This window comes from Silene latifolia, chromosome 1 (assembly GCF_048544455.1).
Source record: "Silene latifolia isolate original U9 population chromosome 1, ASM4854445v1, whole genome shotgun sequence".
Classification (NCBI taxonomy): Eukaryota; Viridiplantae; Streptophyta; class Magnoliopsida; order Caryophyllales; family Caryophyllaceae; genus Silene; species Silene latifolia.
In genome coordinates, this window is record NC_133526.1 from 83,884,452 (window position 1) to 83,901,558 (window position 17,107).

General features: G+C 39.9%; 1 non-coding gene across 1 annotated transcript; it reads right to left on the reverse strand.

The window, feature by feature from the left end:
* Positions 1-206: 206 nt before the first annotated feature.
* LOC141619130 (small nucleolar RNA R71) lies at positions 207-314 on the reverse strand. Its single transcript, XR_012531592.1, has one exon. It is a non-coding gene; the product is annotated as a small nucleolar RNA R71 (small nucleolar RNA).
* Between the last annotated feature and the right edge of the window lie 16,793 nt (positions 315-17,107).

The following is a 17,107-nucleotide window of genomic DNA, read 5'->3' on the forward strand; positions in this document are numbered from 1 at the left end:
GTGCAAAATTTTTGTGACTATTGCTCCATGATCCGGCAAACGGGCGTCACCCAAGCCCAAATAAGGGAAATACTTTTCCCTTTCTCTTTGAAAGACAAGGCCAAGCTTTGGATCAATAGCCTTGACCGCACTACCTTGGGAATCACCAATTGGGAGACATTGGCTCTTGCTTTTTATCAAAAGTTTTTTCCACCGGAGAAAACTCAAACTTTAAGGAGCCAAATCACCGGATTCCGTCAACAAGCTCTTGAGAGCTTATATGAGGCTTGGGAGAGGTACAAAGAGCTTCAAAGACAATGCCCACATCATGGGCTAGATGAATGGTTTCTTGCAATAACATTCTACAATGGATGTTGTGCCGAGTCCCGAAGGATTCTTGATTCCGCCAACAATGGGCGGTTTGATCAAATTGACACCGATCTTGCTCATTCCACGATCGAATCCATGGCAATCCATGATGCCCAATATGTCAATTCTCGAGTTGTGCCATCCAAAGGTAAAGAAGAATCCTCTAACAACTCCGTTTTGCTAGCTCAAATTGCCTTGCTCCAACAACAAATAGCGGAAAGGGATGCTAGAGATTCCATTCAACAAGTCAATGCCATGTCTTCAACAAGCCAAATCATTGTGTGTGACGGTTGTGGAGGTGCGGGTCATTATGCCGCTCATTGCCGAGCCCCCATTGAAGAGGTAAATGCTTTTCAAGCTTTAAGACAAAGTTTATATCCACCGGGTACATTTTCCAACACTTATAACCCGAATACAAAATTCCACCCGAACTTGTCTTACACTAGCAACAATGTGCTTAACCCTCAACCCCCACCACAACAAAATGCCTATGTCCCTCAACAACAAAAGTATATCCCTCCACCGGGTTATCAAAATCAACAAAGGCCCCCACAAAACAATTACCAACAAAATCCACCACAAAATGGCCAACAAAACAATCAAGGAGGTGGTAAGCTCGAGGGAATGATAATCCAAATGCAAAGGGAATTATTGGCTCAAATTCAAAAGAATGATCAAGCTCATAGTGCCGCGGTCAAGATGTTGGAACAACAAGTGGCTCAACTAGCCGCTTCTAGCTCTCAAAGGAAGAATAATCAACTACCTCCCCAAGGTGAGCAACCACATGAAACCGTTAATTCTATTTCCTTGAGAAGTGGTTCAAGCTATGATGGGCCATCCATGACTTTGGATGATGAGGTGGTTGCCAAAAAGGCTAAGCTTGGGGGAAATGACAAGAAGAAGGCTAGTGAAGAGCCTATTGTTAAAGATCGTGTGCCATTTCCTCATCGATTGTTGATGCTAAAGAGGAAGAGCAAGCTTGATGCCAAAGATGTTGGGTCTTCTATACCCAAAGAAAGTGATGAGGTAATTCTTGAAGAAATCTCTCCTAATGCTAAGGAGAGTGATGCCGTTTCGAAGAAAGTGGATGCTCCTAAGGAGAAGGAGAAGGAGAATGAGAATGAGAATGAGAAAGATGTGGAGGATGCTCCTCCCAAAGAAGTTGTTCAAGTACCATTTCCCCATCTTCTAGCAAAGCACAAGGAGGAAGGTAAGTTTGCTAAATTTTTGGAAGTTTGTAAGAATTTGCAAGTCACCATCCCATTTATGGAATTGATTACCCAAGTCCCTTCTTATGCAAAGTTTATGAAGGAAATTCTCTCAAAGAAGCGATCCTTCAATGAGGTTGAGACCATTGCTTTCACCGAAGAGTGTAGTGCACTCTTACAAAACAAGTCTCCCCCGAAACTTAAGGACCCCGGTAGCTATTCTATTCCTTGCACTATAGGCAAATATACCATTGATAAGGCCCTTTGTGACCTAGGTGCTAGTGTAAGTGTCATGCCCTATTCCCTTTGTGAAAAACTTAACATGGGTGCTTTAAAATGCACAAGTATTACATTGCAAATGGCGGACCGTTCTTTAAAGCGACCTTTAGGTGTCTTAGAAGATTTTCCCATCAAAGTTGGCAAGTTTTTCATACCCGTTGACTTCCTCATTCTTGATATGGCCGAGGACACACAAACCCCAATTATATTGGGTAGGCCATTTTTACGCACCGCGGGTGCGTTAATTGATGTGAAAAATGGGAGGTTGACATTGGAAGTGGGTGATGACCGGGTTTCCTTTAGCAAAAACAACACCATTAGAAGCCCAATGTTACAAGAGTCTTGTTATTTACTTAGCACTGTGGACTCTTCTTATGCCTCTACCATGCTTGGATCCTCACTAACGGATCCGTTGGAGGACGATATGGGTGTTGTTTGCCTTGTAGGTGATGATGCTAAGGACGCTATTGCTAAAAGTGGAAAAAGGAAGAAAGGGAAATTTTATTTGAAGAATTTCAAATGGTTGAGAAATGCAAAGATAGCTATGAAATGGAGCTTGGTTGGTGGCAAGCTCAAAGATGAAACTTGAATCAAATAGCTTCTTACGTCGTGCGGGACGTTAAACCAGCGCTTCTTGGGAGGCAACCCAAGCTTTTTATTTGTTTTCTGCAATTTATTGTTTTTTGTAGTTTAGAAATAAAATGTTCGACTTGACGATGATTCTTTTTGTGATTTTTAGGTGAAAATGAAGGAAAGAGAATCTAGCACGTTTCCCCATGCAAGAACCCCGTTCGAGGACGTGGTTTCCGAGAAACGAGAAGGAATTAAAACAAACGCGGAAAAAATCAAAAAAGCCAAAGAGGAGGTCAACCCCGATCGGGGTTGGGTGGCCCCGATCGGGGTCGTGGTTCTGTGATTTTCCGGCCTTCTTTTTTATACGGGTAAACAAAAAGAGAATCGAATTCTTTCGATCATTTTCACACCCAATGGTATCTTCTCTTCTTTTCTCTTCCATTTTTCTATAATTCTTCACCCTAATCACAAAGAAGCATCTACATCCCCCCGAATTCATGCTAGCTTGGGGGAGATTAGCAAGTCGAGTAAGTTTTTAATTGCTTTGCATTTTAGTTTAGATCTTGCATCCCATTAAGCATAACCTCTAGTCCTTCCTGTTTTGTGCTTCGAGCCATTTTTATGGTTTGCTTGGGTAATTTGAATTGTTGGCACATTGAGGACAATGTGATGTTTAGCTTGGGGGAAGATATTGCATTTGCATATAGCATAGTTTGCATATAGTGTAGAAATTTTGAAAATTTTTGAGAGAAATTTTTGCTTTGTGCTAGCTTGTAGCCTACTTTCCTCTTTGCTTATCCTAATAATAGCTTGTTGCTAATGATTTATTCTTTAATGATGGGATATTAGCTACATGGGGATGTCTTGACATAGTAGGTGGGAGATGAAGAATGAACCGACTAGGCTTGATCTTGACTTGTGGCAAGCTACAAAATGGTAAGGTAGAGCCTCTCTTTGACCGATGCATCCATATCCGGTCTCTCTTAGGTGAGTGTAGGTCTCCTTATGATGTGTGTTACATCAAAACGCACAAGTATGGTTCTCATGTCATCTCTTGGTAAGCATGCATTCATTTGTTATAGCATTTTGGAGCCATTCACATGAATATAATTGCCTTATTGACCCCTTCACAAACAATTTTCCATAGCTACATTATAACTTGCCTACCTTGTTGAGCTAGTAGCTTGTTTGGTCTTGTTTGGGTGCTCAATTGGGATTTGTTTCAAAGTGTGAATTTCATGTGAGCTTGGTCTTAATGCTCTTGGAAAATAAAGGAAAGCAAAGGGAAAATGAAAAAGAAAGATGAAAGAAAAGAAATGATGAATTGAGAAAGATGGAAAAAAGGAAAAAAGTTGAAAAAAGAAATGAAAAAAACATGCAAAAGAAATGAGAAAAAAAGAAGTATGAATTGAAAAGAAAAGAAGAGAAGAAGAAGTTGATGTGAGAAACTCTCATGCATTATTCACATATTTTGGAGAGTTTTCTTATGATTTGAATTACAAAATTGGGTTAGAATTGGGATTGAGCATCCTCACATTTGGTTGTTGCTAGCTTGACATTAGCTCCACAATTCATAGTTCATTTGTTCCCCCTTCTTACCCATGTTTATTACCTTCTTCCTACACATTCGGCTTCTTTATCATGCTTGCATTTGATTGTTTTGGCTTACTAGTTTTGATTGTTTACCATATTAGATTGCGGGCACGTTATTATAAGTCGAGGATAGTTGAGTGTTCATTCACAAAATTGTCCTTTCACATAAAAAGAGTTTTGAGTGCCCCGTGAGAGTCCATAAGTCAAAAGATCATGCAAGAGCTCAAAGGTTCATTCAAAGTTTTCAATGCTACGCCGTCGTGTAAATCTCATCCGTGTTTTGCTTTATCCCTTTCCCATGTTGTTTCGGGTTTTTAAATCATTATGCTTAGCTTGTTGGGATATTGCATTTGATGGGATTTGGTTTCTTGCTTGAGGACAAGCAAGGGTTTAGCTTGGGGGAGTTTGATAAGTGCATATTTTATATACTTGTACCCCTCATTTTAGCTCGGTTTCTATTGTTCGTCGTACTTTAATTAGTATATATTTGAGCTAATCTTGTGTTCTAGGTGTATTGTTGTGTTTGTTACGGTTTTGTACGAATCTAAGCATTTAGAGGCTTTTTCCTACCATTTTATACACCAAGTTCACTAAGCTAAACAAGGCCTAACATTGGACTAGCATGGGAGTGTTTGCATGGGTGTTTGCATGAAGATTTGTTGGGTTGAAGTGAGAATTGCAAATGTTGCCAACAATCAAAGTCAAGGCCCAATGATCAAGTCCAAGTCAAGATGAAAAAGCTTAGGATTCTAACAAACTTAGGATGCTCATTTAGATGCTCAATGAAAGATTTATGAAGCATTAACCGGGTGCATTAAGGAGCATTTATCGCAAACATTGGATTCCTCAAGAAATTAAGTGAGGAATTAAGCGAATTAACCGAGAGACACACGACCCCGATCGGGGCCATGCAACCCCGATCGGGGCCATAGACATCTTCAATGTTTACGTTTTGCTTTCCTCTCCTATAAATAGGAGAGGTATTCCGAGGCTTTGGGCATCTCTTCTTCACGTCTCATTTTAGTTCTTCATAGCCTTAAGCAATATAATCTCTCAATAGTTTTCATATTAGTTTACAAATTAGTTAATCTTGTAGTTCTTAAACATTTGGTTATTATTACATTTCAAGCATTTGGTTCTACTTTGTTTCTTCCATACAAGTTATTTCTATTAAGGTATTTCTACTTTTATTTTGCATTTTACATTGTTATTTAGTTTACTATTAATCTTATTTCATTAGCATAATTTCCTCCACATATTAAATCAATTAGTTTATATAAATCATACAATTATGTTTAGCATTTCTTATAATTTAGTTTGCAATTTACACCTTAACATGAGTAGCTAATTTCCTTAGTCTAAGGGTTAGGGGAGCCATGCAATAATCAAATATGTAACATGATAAAATAGTCAATAATAATATCGTTCATATTGCTTCTATCACATGCTCGTGCCTCAATGTTTAATCTTTGTTTAGGGCCCTATTCAATTGATTAAGTTTGTTTATTCGTTCTATAAGTCGAGAGGCACGGAATCGAATTAGACTAAGCATGTATAGTAGGACGACCTAGTCATGGACGAGAGTTTCTCTAGGACCCGGTCTATGGTTGATGCTAATATCGTAAGATGGGTATCTTTAAGCCTAAGCAATTGACAATGTTGCTAGTACCAAGTTTATCATGATAATATATTTACCCTTGCATGTGTGACCCGAACCCCTTAGACTCTCTTTTAATCATATAATTCATATCATAGTTTTATTAGTCAATCAAACAATCAAACCAAACCAAATCGTAATCGACCTTGATAAAAATCTACCCATAGCAATTCACGAAGTAATTCCCGTTTCCTTGTGTTCGACCCCTATTGCTACATTAATTTGTGTTTAGGGAAATTTATCTTTGCATAGGTACGCGATAAGCCTATCAAACGCGTGAATAATATTTAAAGGTTCCATTGATACGTGCATTTTATATAGTCTTTTTAGCCTTATTTTGCACGTATTTCTATGCACTTTTATACTGTTTTGTATTGCAATATGCCCCGAATTTGCTACTTTGGTTTGTTTTGTCTGTTTTACAGAAATGAACCTGAAAGTGGTGAAACTGTACTCTTTTCGTCCTGTTTTGCATGCATTTTGAGGAGACGGGAATGTTAGAGCGAGAGTATTGCATTGGGATGCGTGAAGGGATGGTCAATGGAGCAGTCAACGAAGAGTTTGAAGCTGACTTGGAGGAAGAACACTCGATCAAGAGCATTTTGGTTCGATGGAGTGGTTTGAAGTGCTGAAGAGTTCGATCGAAGGCTTCGCCATACTCGATCGAAATGCTGTTTTATGGGTATTCTCGATCGAGTAACTTTTCTGCTCGATCGAGAGGATAATCTCCTGAAGTCCTCGATCGAGTGGTTTTATACTGCTCGATCGAGAGGTTTTGAGTTTTCACGGGCTTAATTAACCCGTGTTGCCTTAGTTCGTTTATGGACTTTGTTTTTCTATTTAAGCTTTCATAATTAGGTTATTAATTACGTTTTACTCATCTTTGAACGCCACTTTACTCTCTTAAACTCTCCCTTAAACTTTCTACTGTAACTTTTCTCTTGGATTTCTTTGCTTGGATTTTGGTTGTTCTTTACGCCGGAACTCTTGTGATTGTAATCTCTTTTCTCCTTTTAATCTTAATCTCGTTATTTGTTGTTTTAATTACTTGTTCTTCTCTTAATTAATTTCTGCCCTAATCTGTTTTCTGCAATTTTATTGTTATTTCATCATGTTTTCTATTAGTTCATTCATCATTATTATTATTGACAACATTAGTAATATGAGTAGCTAAATCCTTCCATGTTGGGATTAGGGAATCCATGGTAGGATTGTGACGATGTAGTGAATAGGCTAGATGATTTATTTGTGAGAATCTGTACCCATGACAATTTAATTATAATACCGACTTAGTTGAGTGCACGCTTCTAATTTAATTTTAATCTGGTTAAATTTACTCCTGGATCGGAAGATTGGACTAATAGACTTGCTATAAACAGTAGACTACCCTGACGAGGACGGAAGTTAAGTTAGTGGAAATCTAGGATAGAAAGTGGACCGGAAGGACCTTTCCTGTATCCGTCTCACAGTAAATTATCTAGGGTATTTGCATTTGAGTCGCTAGACTACCCTGGTGAACCGAAATTCTGACATGTTCTCTCTTATCTGATCATCTTTATCACATTTTCTGTCTTTTATTGCTCTTCTTTTACTGCTCTTTCCTTTAAGCCTTCATTAGTTTAGAAACCAAATTCATCCCCCCCCCCCAATTTAGTGACCTAAATAGACGGACCTTAACAGATATCTTGTCTCCTTGGAGATCGACCCAACTTCCCTAGCTATATTAGTTAGTGCCAGTTGGTTATTTTTGGTAGGTACACGACTAGCCTGTCAAATTTTGGCGCCGTTGCTGGGGAGGCAATAGCCCTATCTGTTTTGTTTTCGTTTATTTTTATCCGTCTCAGGGAATTTTAATTCCTTGAGACAGTTCTCATTTATCTCTTTCAGTGCTGTGTATGCCCAGGTCAAACAGGTTGAAATTAGTTCCTGCTAATCCTGAGCCAGAAAGACTATTTCGGCATAGACTCCGTCTGCAAAGAGAACGTCGAAAGGAAGACTTGAGTACTTTCGAGCCCGAGCTACAACACTTTTTATTTGCAGAAGACCAGCCTTTAGAAGAAGACAATCTCATTTCTGCCAAAGAACCAGTAAAGTGCCGAACATTGCAAGTCACTCGGAGCCTAAAGCATCTTCTATTCCTAAAGGTTTCAACCTCCAAACTGAGGATGGTAACACTTTTGATATCCGACCGTCTTACATAAATCTGGTGGAGAGAAACCTGTATAGGGGTGTGGCGGGTGAAGATCTAAGTAAGCACATGGAGGTCTTTACTGATTATTGCTCTACTATTCCCGCTACAAAGGGAGTAACACAGGATAAAATAAAGGAAGTGCTCTTTCCTTTTTCTCTGACTAACTTAGCCCGAGAGTGGCTGACTGATCTTGACCGTACAGCTGCTGGTATTACCAATTGGGAGACTCTCGCACTTGCCTTCTATAAAAGATATTTCCCTCCACAACGCACTAATCAGCTGAGGGGGAAAGATTACTAGTTTCAAGCAGGCACCTGATGAGACTTTTTATGAAGCTTGATGTCGGTTCAAGAAGTTGGTAAGGTCTCTTCCTCACCATGGTTTTGATCAATGGTTTTTGTGCAACCAGTTTTACAATGGGTTGTATGATGACCATAAAGCTATTCTTGACGCCTCATCCAACGAAAAATTTCAGAAAAACATTGATGATGATAAGGGATGGGGCATTATTGAGGAGATGGCGACCCATTTTGCTGAATATGGGAACCCACGGGACGGTATTCGAACAGTCCATTCGGTTGATAAGGCAGTTGTGGCTCAGCTGGAAGACATAAATGCCCGGTTTGATAGAATGGAGCTGCAATCTACTGGAGATCAACAGACGCTTCATTTGTTGACTAGACATGAAACTGTCACATGTGAGAGTTATGGAAGCGATGACGGTCATACTGCTATTAACTGTCTTACTGAGAAAGAACAAGTCCTTGCTTTTCAGCAATACAGGCAAGGAGGAGGTTCTTATTACAACAATCAAGGGGCAGTCCATCCCAATTTGAGGTGGACAAGTCAGAATGTTCTTAATCCCACTCCTCCATCGAAGCAGCAACAACCATATGTCCCTCCTCACAAGGCTCAACAAGGCTTTCAAAAGCCTCCTTCTTTTCCTCCACCGAATCAAGGCACATCATCTTCAAGTGGGGTAAGTGAGTTAGCTGAGTTGAAGTCAATGCTTCAGTCGTTGACAAAGCAATGGCAGATGAGTGACCAACAAAAAGAAGCTTCAATCAAGTCACTTGAAACCCAAGTCGCTCAATTAGCCGCGAACCAGTCCACGAGGAAACAGGGTCAATTGCCGTCTCAATCTGAGAAGAATCCACACGAGACGGTCAATTTAATTAATTTGAGAAGTGGTCGTTCTTATGAAGGGCCAAAATTATCTGTTAACAGAGACATATCAGACCCGAGGAAGGCCGTAAATGATGATGGGCAGTCTTTTGTTGCTGAAAACGAGCTTACCACGAAGAAAATACTCGATCGACTAGTTTCAGGGGGTCGATCGAGTAGAATTGATGAATAAAGTACTCGATCGAGGGGAAATGTTACTCGATCGAGTGAACTGGAAAATCAAGGGTTCGATCGAGGGGTGAAAACCACTCGATCGAGTAAAAAGTTTGAAGAATCTGTTCAATCGAGTGGTAATTTGTCTCGATCGAACACTGTGCTTAATGAAGAACTCGATTGAGAGCCTGCTATTGATCGATCGAGTGAAATTTCACCTGGAAGGACTCGATCGAGAGGTAAAAAGTCTCGATCGAGTGATAAAGAGCTTGAACCAACTGAGACGTTGGAAGAGAGAAACAAAGGGCTCGAGATACCTATTACCGTGCCCTTCCCAAGGCGATTACAGAGCACGAAAGCCAATCAACAGTTCGGTAAATTTGCCGAGCTCCTGAAAAGCCTACAGGTTACTGTTCCATTCGCCGAGTTGCTGACACAGGTACCCTCTTATTTAAAGTTTATGAAAGAAATTTTATCACGTAAGAGGCATATCAATGATCATGAGATGGTAGCTTTGACCGAGGTAGGGACCGCCCTAGTTCAAAATAAGTTGCCACCTAAACAGTCAGACCCGGGTAGTTTTTCAATTCCATGTCACATAGGTACCCATTTGATTGATAACGCGCTATGCAATCTTGGTGCTAGCGTGAGCGTCTTTCCTTTGTCTCTTGCTAAGAGACTTGGTTTGACTAAATTTAATTGCACAAACATGACCGTACAGATGGTCGACCATAGTATATCACGGCTGTTAGGAGTAATAGAGGACATACCTGTTAAAATCGGGAGATTCTTTATTCCCGTTGACTTCGTAGTGCTAGACATACCCGAGGACACTACACCCCTATTATTTTAGGGAGACCATTTTTATTCACTGCTCGCGCAGTGATAGATGTCGGGGGTAAGACACTAAAGTTTCAAGTAGGAGACGGGGAATTAATTTTCCATCAATCTAAGTTTCGTAAGGCTCCCATGCAAGCTCAACCTTGTAATGCCCTCTCCTCTACTGACTCCTATATTGACACTCCAGATGAAAATTTGGAATTTTGTGCTGCAATTGTGACCCCTCCTCCTCAGACTGAGAGCGAAAAGGAGGAACATGCGTCTGTTTTCCTTGTTGCAGGTACAGATAGAATAGATGCAGGAGCTGTCAAAAGTCAAAATGCAATTAAAATCAATCAAATTGGGGAGCCTAACGTCAAAGCCGATGGGAAAGATAAAGGGACGAGAAAAGTTCGTGCATACGTGGACGTTAACTATTCTCCCCCTACTGGTTCAAATTCAAACTCGTAGAGAATGAAGAGGACGGTCAAGGATGTTGAAGGGACCTCCTCCAGTCAGAAGCCCTCCCTTGGGATACTGAATCATTTTGGGAATTGAGCGGGGAATGCCCCGTGTAACAATTTGTAAAAACTAATTTTGAATTTCCGTTGAATTTCTTTATTGCGTTTTTAAAACTGTTAGAATTTAGACAATTTTTAGCGTAGTTAGAAAAACTATAGACTGTTACTTTATGATTTGGTATGTTCGGGATATTTTTGCGAGTGTTTTTATGCAGGTTTGGGGAGATAATGACGCACTTGGATGACTTACACGAAGAAAAGAACTCGATCGAGTACTTTTTGCACTCGATCGAGAGGATTTCACAGGAAAATGTTCGATCGAGCAATTTCAGGTTACTCGATCGAAATAGCAAAAAGAGGGAGTCCTCGATCGAGTGAAATATTGCTCGATCGAGTGAAATGAAGATAGAATTCCTCGATCGAGTGGTTTCAAATCACTCGATCGAGTGAAATCGGAAATCCTATGCAGGAAGTAACTTTTAAACTTCCTATTTTCATTCTTTTAATTTAACTTCTTCATTTGTTCATCCCTTTGCACGATAAAACCCCAAATCCTCTCTAATTTTTTTGCCCAGTACCAAATCCGTCACCCACAATTTGTTCCTTGCTATTAATTCGACATTTGCCCTCTAATTTTCCCTTCGAATTTGCTTGTTTTCGTGGTCAATTACGGGTTTTAGGGTTTGCGATTTTCGACCGGAAATTCGCCATTTACATCATTTTAGTCGATTTTTCTCGCATAGCTTGTGGGTTTATTGATCAAGTAAGTTTCTCCTTTACTCTATTGTTGATTAATTGCTTTATTTTGGATTTATGAAGTAATTAAGGTTTAGGGTTTATGATAAAGTCGAAAATTTCAACTGAAATTAGGGGATTTTGTGTTTATTTGGTTTAATTAATTGTTTCCCCCATTACTTACTTGATTAGGATGGACAGTAGCTCATTACCCTCGTCTAGCTCGACTGTTACTCCGTCCTTGACTGAGACGGTGGTCCCTGCTGCCACCACCGTCGCCACGTCTGTTAGTACCACTGCTACTACCTCCGTGTTACTTGTTACTACTGCTAGTACTGTTGTTACTGCTGCTAGTTCTGCTACTAGCTCCGCTCCTACTTCCATTTCAGCTTCTGTTCTTGCTAGCTCTGCTACTAGCTCGACTTCTATTTCTGGTGCTTCTCCTTTTGCAGCCACAGCTAGCACCTCAAGTACGGTGACCACCCCTGCTGCGTGGTCACCCGCTGTCACAGCTGCTTATCGGGCGGCTCTAGTACCTCGTTCCGTTAGAGGATGGGCTTCTACTTAAGGTACTAGAGGTCAGGGTCGCGCACGAGCTACACCTACTGTTGGCCGTTCTGCTGCCCGTGTTACCATCCGAGTGGATGACTCACGCGACTCGCACCCCGACTATCCCCAGAGAGGCAGGCTCGTATGGAGAGGGACATAGCTCTTACTTTGTTCCCTCTATACGAGAATCACATGAGGTGACGACGTCCCGTCCCTGAGGGTTGGCCACACCCGTCCTTCTACCGGTACCCAGCTGAGGGGTACCCTGAGTCAGCCAGTGACGAGGAGCAGGACCCAACTGAGGCGGCAGCGAGAGCTCAGGCTGAGGAGGCTAGGAGGAGAGAGCAACAGGTGGACCCGGACTACACTGTGACGGTGGAGGACGTGATAGAGAAGGCTGACGAGTAGCTACTGGTCTACTCACTTCCCCAGTTTTCAGGCTTGTTTGGGGAAGTTCGTGTTTTGTATGTCCCGTCTCGCTCTTTTATTTCCTTTTGCCTCCTTTTTATTTTTGTTTTTCATTCATTTATTGGCTGTATTTTCCCGTTCCCCGTATATATCTGCTAGTGTATGCTGGAGGACAACGAGGGCGTTGTCCGTTTTGGTTTGGGGAGGGTAATGTATCCTTTTGAGTTTGCATTTGCATTTGTTTTGCATTCACGTTTCTATTTTCTGCTTTCATTGTTTTCATCTATTTCAAAAAATCATAAAAATCCAAAAAAATAGAAAATTTCAAAAATTAATAAAATATTCAAGTTTATTTTTGCATATAGGTTGAGTCGGAACGGTTGATTTCCGTGATGATATTGCACTTTAACTTGTCATTTTACTTGAGCCTTGTACTTTTATTGACGATTATTACCCGAGTCTACGTATAATCTACGAGTATTTTGTTCAAATATAGATGACCGTATAGACTTAACCTGATAAATTGGCAACCTACTTTACAATTTCTGAGATTTAGAGCCTTATAACTGGTGACATTCATGACCGATTTACATAGGAATTGAGAGTAGTACTCCTTGCATAGCATATTCATCATTTTTGCACTTTTATGACATTCGATTTCTTGTCAAATGCATACATTCGGGTTTGTGGTCGGTGTCACATGCAGGGAGGTGCTTGCAAATTTTCCCTTTCTTACATTTTTCACCCATTTAGCTCCACTTAAGCCAAATTTAGCCTTTTTGACCCATTAACTGCATCCAAAACTCAGCCTGCCCAGTCAAGCTAGTCTAGTGTATCTTTTGTGGTATGTCGATTAATATTGCGAGTTTGGCATGTTTTCATTGTTGGAGTTGGTAGAGGAATGAGGAAGGAAGAAACATGAAAAAAAAGAAACATGAAAAAGAAAAAAAAAAGAGAAAAACGTGAAAGAAAGAAAATGAAAAAAAATTGAATTGAATCACGTAAGGCAGAAAAAGAGGAAAAAGAAAAGAAAAGTTTGGAAATTGTTTGATTTGGATTATTTGATTAATTAAGACCGTATTAAAAAAGGGAAGTTTGTGATGGTCTTCTCCTTGTTCTTATTTATACATTTTTTTGAGGAGATAATGTATTTGGATAGTGAGTTGTATGCCAAATGAAGGGTACTTGTGTTTATTTTCAGTCAGTTGAGATTCGGACAGTCTCATATGGTTCTGTTTAGGAACTAGCTTAGCGCTTTTACCTCCACATTTCCATAATTTATTTTGCCTTTTCTCACCTGAACATCACTATTCCCACACTATTTGTAAGCCCTCGGCTGTGACGCACATTGTTGGTTGGAGTGTGTGCATAGTTGTAGATACCCGTATCCGTCGATATTGGAATTTATAGAGAACCCGACAAACACCCGATGATGATAGGACACATGTATTCTTTAGTTGTCACTGTCATTATTTGGAGCTCGTTTTACGATGTAGAATGGGCGTCGTCGATGAAGTATTTTATTAATTTAAATGATTTTTAAATTAATGTTTTTTTAAGTGAGTTCATTTTATTATTTTAAATGATATTTAAATTATGGTTTTTTGAGGTGAATTCAATTTATTTTATTTTGAATTTATTTTCTTAAGTTTATTTTATTGAAAATAAAATAAATATTTGATTTGAAAAATCATTTTATGAGTATATTTGATTTGAAAAGTCATTTATTTTAGTGGGTTAATTGATTTGAAAAATCGATTTTAAAAGCGAAGAAAACTCGTTTTAAAGCATGTTTTTGAGCTCGATTTTAGCTCGGTTTTTGAGCCCGTTTTCTTTACGAATTGGCACGAATCTCGAGTACACTAACCAACCTAGACCAATACCCATCCACCCCAGTTAGAACCCCCTATCCACCGCCCAAATTCCATCCCAAACACCCCCCAAACAGCCCATACAAACAAATTTACTGTTTTGCGTGCCAATTCCCGAGCCCAAAACCCGCTCCAAATACCACCAAAACCCTTGCCCATTAACCCTAACCCATAACCCATACCCTAGTATCCTACCCATATTATCCTAGCTTAATCACCAAGAAAACCCCTCTCAAACCCTCACAAAAGCTGCTGGACAATAGCTATGCGTGAGCAGGCCCGACTGCCTCTCCCTCTCTTTTACCCTACTTTAACTCCTTATAAATACCACCCCTTCACCATACATTCATTCCTCTAAGTTCTCCCCACATACTACCATCACTCACAAGATTTAAACCTCAGAAACAAACCCTAATTGCCTCTCCAAAACCCTCCACAAAACCGACATACAAACTGAAACTGTTTGTGTGTCCTCCTCGAAAAACAATTCGTTCCTCCCTCAAACCTCCATCAAAACTCGATTTTCTTGTTCCTAATTAACCACACAACATCCATCTACATATTAGACAAAGATTTACGAGCCAAATTGCCCTTGAGAGTACACGAAATCCCTCGAAAAACAGAGTGTTATACACTCTGTTTTCGCGGTTTGTTCCTGTCTGTCCAGTTCTGTTTGTGCTCGTTTTTCGTGCCCAATAACTCAAAACGAGCGGGGGTTGCTTTAAGATCTCTGTTCTCCTCTCTTTCTAGTTTTCAAAACATCTTTTAAATCGAATTTTCATTGTGAAACGAGGGAGAAATCATTGTTTGAAAGTTGCTGTCCAGATTTGCCAAAAACGCGTGTTTGCTTTGTTTCTTCGTCGATGACGGCCTCTCGAGATAAAATCTACCATCGATTACGACCCACGACGGTGTCAATGATACATGTAGGTTGAGGGTGCATCAAATCCTCCTCTTTCTCCTTTTTTTTATTTCGTTTTTATGTTTGTTCTTTTATAGTTTGTTTTTGTTTGTTTATCGCTTTTATTTATCGTTTAAATTAACTATGAAACTAGTTTAGTCCGAGTATGAGTTAAAGTACCACCATGAACACCCGCGTTGACTTGAGATGGGAAAAGAAACCGCTACATCAGTCGGTCGTACACCCCCGTCTCATTTACATATCCTCGTGTTCAAGGTAGGGCATAAATAAAACGAATTTCTAACTTCCGTTCCTCGCTTTTGACCCTTTGTTGTCTCGGCCAATTCGACCCACCTTAGGACCCGTTGCATGTTAGTATGACCTCTAATTGCTAACATATGACTTATTTAGATGACATTAGATCAATTTAATAACCTAATTAGACACTTTAGGGTACATCGACATAGCTTTAAAAATCAACTAACAATTCTGTAACTTAATGAACGCATCTCTCTCTTTCACCTAATTTCTCGCTAGTATAAGAGTGCGTGATTAACACCTTCTTATTAACACTCGATGAGTTAAATTAATTAGCGAACTTGACCTAATTTGACCCCTTTTGAGCCGTGTAGAATACACAATTGCAAGACCTCTTTTCAATCGATCAACGTCGTTTCTAACTTGTTTTCTAATTTGTTCCTAACCCGTTTCGCAATCATCGATCTAACCTAATGAATCTAACCTAAGAATTAGGGTATGCTAGATCGTGTGTGCCGTGTTTGGCCGTGTCCTTGTAGTCTCTTTTCTCGTTTTTTTTCTCATCTTTATCTCGTTATTTCGTATCTTGTAATTACTTTGTTTATCGAGTCGTGTTTGTTAATTTGGTTGTAATTTTCAAGTTAGTTTTCTTTTATCGAGTCAAAACCTCTTTCAAAAAACCTTAGTCTTGTTTGGTTAGATGGTTGTGCCCCAATGTTTGTAAGAGCGTAGTAAATCGCATGTTGTTTAAAGCAACATGGCCCGATTTATGCTAATGCATGCTTTGGTGCGCGGCCCTATGTCTAATTCGATGAGATTGAGCGAAAGCACACATCACGAGGAGTGACCCAAGGCCGTGAGTCATGTAAGCCGTGGGCCACCCCTCTTGTGCACGCTTTTCTAGGCCGATTGGTCGTGTGTGTTGTCGTGTATAGTGTTGTATGTAGCAATTGTATTTAGATCGAGTTGTATCTTTAATTTATTGTTGTGTCGGCATGAAATGCCTGGTTTGTAATAGGTAGATCCCAACGGCTCCCCCATTCCCCCTTAAGCCTTGTTTGCTTTGTTTTGTATGTTGTTAGATCAATCAACCCACATGCTAAATTACAACTTTGACAAAGTTAGTTTAGTTGCATCTAAAACGACATAGAAATTGTTGTCACATGTTAGGGTTTAAAACGATGTTTGCATATCATATATCGTAGTAGCTATGACCTTGTTTGAAATCCATACTTGACTTAGTAGAGGCCGTTATTGACGGGCGGGGTTGGGTGTCCTTATGGGCTTCCCAACACGTACCCTCACCCCTTACTCAAGATCTATGGTTTGTGGAGCCGTCTAAGTACCATTGGATTACGAGAGTCATTCAATCGAGTGATATAGGGTACAAGTCTTTATCTTTAATCACTCGTAGTCGATTGGCTTTATGCTTTTCGATGAAAGGTGTAAAGTTGACTTGAACGGTTCCAAGTTCCCAAAAAACTTGGTGGCGACTCTAATTTGTCTTAATTCGATTCGAAAGAACCTCGAGTCGATTATGCCTGGTGTGGATCCCGCGGACGCAGTTCCCGAGGGCCTTGTCCACAGTTTGGCGACTCTGCTGGGGAAAAATGAAAAAGAATGAAAAATGATAAAAAGAGAAAAATTGGAAAAATGAAAAAAAAATAAAAAAAATGAAAAAATGAAAAAAGATGAAAGAAAAAGGAAAAAAAGAAAAAAGATGTTGAAGTCATTGCAGAATGCTTTTGGTTGAATGTCGAAGTTACGGAAGCCAGAAATCAAGTCAAGTACCCATAGTTGAAGTTCAATGGGCGAAGCCCAAAAGCTTAAGTAGTAACCTCTTTACCCTCTATGTAAC